This window comes from Rhinoderma darwinii, chromosome 4 (genome assembly GCF_050947455.1).
Source record: "Rhinoderma darwinii isolate aRhiDar2 chromosome 4, aRhiDar2.hap1, whole genome shotgun sequence".
NCBI classification, from domain to species: domain Eukaryota; kingdom Metazoa; phylum Chordata; class Amphibia; order Anura; family Rhinodermatidae; genus Rhinoderma; species Rhinoderma darwinii.
Window position 1 is genome coordinate 23,104,833 of NC_134690.1, and position 6,237 is coordinate 23,111,069.

At 49.3% G+C, this 6,237-nt stretch overlaps 1 non-coding gene across 1 annotated transcript; it reads right to left on the reverse strand.

Annotated features, from left to right (window-relative positions):
- Window positions 1-2,827: 2,827 nt before the first annotated feature.
- Window positions 2,828-2,983, reverse strand: LOC142761457 (5.8S ribosomal RNA). The gene has a single exon (XR_012883652.1). It is a non-coding gene; the product is annotated as a 5.8S ribosomal RNA (ribosomal RNA).
- Window positions 2,984-6,237: the final 3,254 nt, after the last annotated feature.

Below are 6,237 nucleotides of genomic sequence, written 5' to 3' on the forward strand. Positions count from 1 at the left end.
TTATCTGTCTTAAAAAATTTTATATCTAAGTTTGAAATGCTGGAAGGTAATGTGTGTTCGTCACAGACGAACCCCCCCCCCCCACCCAGGTGGGTCTATTACCCAGCCTGTGGCGGCTACGGAGTCAACGGGTTTAATTTTCCGCGACTCCAATTTTTGTGGGGTCGCCCCTTTGGGCACTCACGTTTCTGCTGAGATAGGAGCTAAGATCTGCAAGAATGAATTTGTTGATCTATGGTCCCTTATTTCACCAGAAAATTTGACTGTCGATAAGGATAAACGTTTTGACAAAGATGACAAAAAAGTTAAGGTAGCCAATACATTTGGGAATTTGCTCCAGGCGTTCTCCGTGTTAGCATGTGTCTTAGCTAGGAAATATCCGGAAGTTAGTGCCGATTTATTTGTATATCAAGATACAATTTTTCCTGCTTATAAACTGCAGGGCGGAACGGCCTGGTGGAGGTATGATGAGGAGTTTAGGAGATTAGTTCTACATCCCGATGTTGGTTGGGCATCAAAAGCTACGGATATATTCATCCGATTGATGATGTCGCAAAGACCAACCTGGTCCTTTCAGCCTCCCGCAACAGGGGGTGCCGCGTCCTCTGGAAGTAGACCCGGCGCTTGCTGGATGTATAATGAAGGACACTGTCGTTTCCTTGCCTCCTGCCGGTTCAAGCACGAGTGCTCGATCTGCGGAGGAACCCACACTGCACTTTGGTGTTTTAAAAGAGGTAAAGCGGCCTCGAAGCCTCCTGCCCCTGGCAGGGTCGAGGACGCCGGTGAGCGTGCTAGAAATGCGCCAGTGGTTAGACCAGTATCCCAGGAGGCAGGAAGCCATCGCACTTGATAGCGGTTTCAGATATGGGTTTTATATCCCTCATCTACCACAAAAAGTGGTTATTTTTACTGGCAATTTAAAATCTGTTTTAGATCTGTAAGACGTCGTCCAAGAAAAAAATCGACAAAGAAGTGGAATTGGGCCGTATGTCGGATCCATATGATGAATCTCCCTTTCCTAACCTTCATATCTCTCCTTTGGGCGTAGTACAAAAGAAGAAGATGGAAACGTTTTGTTTAATACAGCATTTATCGTTGCCCCCTGGGGAATCAGTAAATGACAGTATTACAAAGGAGGAAGCTGCGGTTCGCTTTGTCTCCTTTGATAGGGCCGTCTGGCTGATTAAGAATGCAGGATGTGGAACTCTGCTGGCAAAGTCTGACATCGAGTCTGCTTTTCGGCTCCTCCCGGTACACACAGATTGTTTCCACCTTTTAGGATGCCAACTGAATGGCAAGTTTTATGTCGATACATGTTTACCCATGGGTTGTTCCATCTCTTGCAGATATTTCAAATTGTTTAGTTGTTTTTTAGAATGGGTCGTGAGTCTTAAATCAGGTTGCACATCCATGACCCATTATTTAGACGATTTTCTTTATGTTGGCCCACGTGATTCCGAAGTATACCCTAGATTGTTAAAATGTTTGAAATATTTTATGTCTCATTTTGGTGTTCCGTTATCATTTAAGAAAACGTAATGCCCTGGCACGGTCATGTCATTTTTAGGCATGGTTTTTCACCTACCGGAGCACAAATTGGCGAAAATGTTATCATTGCTCGACCATTTTATGATTGCAAAAAAGGTGAAACTGCTTCAGATGCAGTCCTTAATAGGTTTGCTAGTGTTTGCGAGCAAGGTCACGCTGATGGGACGCGCTTTCTCGCGTCTTGTTAACCACGAAAGGGATAAAAGCTCTGCATCATTTTATACGTGTGACAAGACATATCAAGGATGATTTGTTTGTTTGGCGGACCTTTTTGTAGTCATACAACGGCCGATCTTGCTTTATGAGCAATGTTGTTGTAGATAGCCCGGATTTAGAACTCTATACCGATGCGGCCGGCTCGGTTGATTATGGTGCAATATTTAGCAGTCATTGGTCCATGGCTCAATGGCCCGATTCCTGGTTGCTTTCACGTTTAACAGGTTCCCGACCGCCGGCTGTGTTCTTACGGCCAGCGGTCAGGGTCTCTGAAGTCCGCCGTATAGACTAATTACGGCGGCAATTCAGAGAGTGTGTTCTATGTAAATATAGTGTGCACGCGATGTGTGTGTGTATATATATATATATATATACATATATATATATACATATATATATATTATATATATACACATTTAGATACATCTATATATATAATCTGTTATTAAAAAAATTATAATTGTTCGTTTAGTTAGTGTTAGTGACATTAGGCGAGGAAGTTTTTTAGTGCTGAGGAGGCATACGCCATGCTGTGGTCTGAGTCTGAGACCACATCAGAGATGGAACCTGTTTTAGGAAGTGACGATGACAGCGTCACTTCAGGTTCATCTTCAGGGGACGTTGTCCCTGACACAGTTGAAACTGCAGAACATGAAAGCGCAGGGCCAAGTAGCGCTGTAGCACGGGACAGCCTGGTCCCTCCAGTCCAGGCTCTTGTATGGGCATCTGCTCCATCTTTTGGGCCTAGAATACACAGATTTATTGCCACTCCTGGCATAACTGTGGACAATACAAATTTTGTCCAAATGGATTACTTCCATTTATTTATTACTGACGACATCCTAAATCTGATTGTCCACGAAACTAATTTATATGCCACTCAATATATAAGGCAGAAACCTTCATCCACCCATGCCAGAGATTGGACGCCCACCAATTTGAAGGAATTAAATTTTTTTTGGGGCTCACTCTGAATATGGGTATTGTAAAAAAGCCCTCCATTAGGTCTTACTGGTCAACAAGACGCGCACGCACCATGCTCAGATGGAGATCGACTGAGAAGCGACCCTCAAACAGGTGTAGCCTCGGGAGGAACCCGGGGCCGCAAGGTGCGTTCGAAGTGTTTCGATGATCAATGTGTCCTGCAATTCACAATAATTCTCGAAGCTAGCTGTGTTTTTCATCGACGAGCGAGCCGAGTGATCCACCGCTTAGAGTCGCGTTTGACTCTGGGGAAAAAGCCCACGGAGGCCACCCTCCCGCCGTTCGGGTATTCAGGCGAACTCACCTGGCAAGGTCGGCTGGGTACAGCTCGGCTTTCTCAGGTGTCCCGCCTGCCGTCGCGGGGCTTATCCGACTTCCTTTCGACCCCGTGGACGGAGGGAGAGGGAGTCGGAGCGGGAACCCAGCGCGGTGAGGCGTCGCTTCCTGGAATCTTCGGGGCCTTGTCCCCCCTTTTTGGGAGAACTCAAGACTTTTCGACCTACGGATGTAGCCTTCTTTATCATAATTCTAATAATTTGCTGCAGCGTGACATCATAGAACAAAAAAGCCTTTGAAAAGTCATTGAAAAAGTCAAGATAAAGGATCTCGCCATTGTTTATTTAAAAGTCAAGATAAAGATGGCTACATCTGGTGGTGGGGCACAGCAGGGTTCAGTGAGCGGTACCAACAGTGGGGACGTGGCGGCGACGGGAGGAAGGTGGGCAGGGTGGGGCGGCCAGCCCCTGCAGACCGCCAAACTCCCCAGCAACACTTCTCAACAACCCGCTACCTGCCGAGTCCTCCACTCGTTAGGAGCGCCCGCGTGTGGATGTCCTTGTCCGCAACCCATCGAACAGAGAGGCTGGGCGACCTGAAACGGAGATTAATTGGTGCCGCTACGGGGGAACCAGACGCGAGGAGCGTGGGAGAGGCCGGAGCCCTGACCGACCACCCTAACTTTGCACTTCACTCTACCGGAACCACACCATACTCGCTGGTCCGCCCAGTGCGCATTAGGCGGGAGCGCCCCCTGGTGGGGGACTCCGCTGCGGCCACGCGGTTTTCGGCCACGGTGCACGCGTTCTTCTCATTCGCTCCTTAATGATCCTTCAGCGGGTTCACCTACGGAAACCTTGTTACAACTTTTACTTCCTCTAGATAGGCAAGTTTGATCCGAACTTAATCAACGCAAGCTTATGACCTGCACTTACTGGGAATTTTTCATTAATGGTAAATAATTGCAATCCCCGATCCCTATGACGAACGGGGTTCAGCGTGATACCCGCACCTGACGGCGAAGAGTAGACACACGCTGGTCTGTTCAGTGTAGCGAGCGTGCAGCCCCGGACATCTAAGGGCATCACAGACCTATTATTGCTCAATCTCGTGTGGCTGAACGCCCCTTGTCCCTCTCAGAAGTTGGACGCGGACCATGGGGTTGGCGAAACTAGTTAACATGGGGGAGTCTCGTTTGTTATCGGAACTAAGCAGACTAATCGCTCCACCAACTAAGAACAGGCATGCACCATGACCCACAAAATCGAGAAAGAGCTATCAATCTATCAATCCTTTCCGCGTCCGGGCCGGATGAGATTTCCCGTGTTGAGTCAAATTAAGCCGCAGGCCCAACTCCTGGTAGTTCTCTTCTGTCAATTCCTTTCAGTTGCTGCTTTGCAACCATACTCCCCCCGGAACCCAAAGACTTTGGTTTAAAGCAAGCTGCTCGTGGGTCATGGGAATAACGCCGCCGGATCGCTAGTCGGCATCGTTTATAGTCGGAACTACGTATGTAATGCACCGAGAGTATAGCCGGCGCCCCCCTTGTGGGGGGCTTAAGGCGAGCGCATGAGGGGAGGGGGGAGAGCAGCGGGAGCAGCGCCTCATCCAGCTGTGGCGCTCTTATCCCTGCTTCGCGCCCCCGCATGATCGACCCAGCCCTTACAGCCAGTCCCTTTCCCGAAGTTACGGATCTGACTTGCCGACTTCCCTCACCTACAAGTTCTAACATGCCAGAGGCTGTTAACCTTCGAAACCTGCTACGGATATGGATACGGCCCGGCGCCAGATTTACACCCTCTTCTAGGAATTTCAAGGGCCAGCGAGAGCTCACCAGACACCCCCGTCTGCTTCTCCCCGAGATTGGTTGCTTCCTCGCACTACCACTGTAACAGCTGTAACGCACATGCCATTATTCGTTAAATATTTCTTCTACTTCTGGGGTAATGGCCTCGCCTTCATTCGCTTTACTGAATAAAACTGCTCGGGGGGTAAGAGCCAGCTATCCTGAGGGAAAGTTTGTGGGGAACCAGCTACTAGATCGTTCGATTAGTCTTTCGCCCCTATAACCAGGATGGACGACCGAAAACTCTGGCTTCGCCCTGCTAAGGGGTAGTTCACCAATTGCGTGCGCTCATGCTCCACCTCCCGGACGGGGCGGGCGAGATGGGCCAGTATGCCGAGAACAATACAAATGCTGAGAATTCCTAGTCCAATCAGTATCCATGGCACCAGTTTAGATAAGCCATGTTTTATAGTCTTCGCTATTAAAGCTTTAGACCGGTCCATGTTTTCTTCACTGATGAGCTTGTCAGGCAGATTGTGGGCATCTTCCATTTGAAGTTTTGGTACTGGAGGCACCTCAGGGGTAGACATGCTCCCCTTCATTTCAGGTATGGACGAAGGGGAATGGGGAGCGGTTCGGGAGGAGGACACAGAGGTGGTCGTCTCCCTCAGCACTGGGCAACGACGACTGCTCTTGCGAAAGGGGGGCTGTAACGCCGGTGCAAAGCGACAGATCCCCCGCAAGGCGGATTTTCACAGCCCCAGCCACCTTCCACCCACGAGGCCTTCCCAGACCGTCCGCGGGCTGGGCCTTGATGAGAAGGACTTGGAAACCTGAGCGACGCCAAGGTGGGTCTGGTCTCCCGTATGCCACATTTCCTGCGCCCGCCGAGCGAGCAGGGATTCGGTGCTGGCCTCTATCCTCTTCACTCACTGTAGCAGTGGTAACCTACATGCCATTATTCTTTAAATCTTAATTTGCTTTACGGATAAAACTGCTCGGGGGGGGTGGTGAGCGTCACTTATAGTGAGGGAAACTTCGGAGGGAACCAGCTACTAGATTGTTTGATTAGTCTTTTGCCCCTAGACCCTAGTCGGACGACTGATTACTCTGGCTTCGCCCTGCAAAGGGGTAGTTCACCAATTGCACGTGCTCATGCTTCATCACCCTGAGGGGGCAGGAGAGACGGGCCGGTATGCCGAAAACAATACAAGTGGCGAGGATTCCCAGTCCAATCAGTATCCACTGGGCCAGTTTAGATAAGCGTTGTCTTAGTCTTCCCTATTGAAGCTTTAGACCATACCAGGTTTTCTCCACTGAAGAGCTTTTCAGGCAGATTGTGGTCATCTTCAATTTGAAGTTTTAGTACTGGCGTCGCATCAGGGGTAGACATGCTCCCCTTCATCATTCTTCCTCCAGGTAAATAG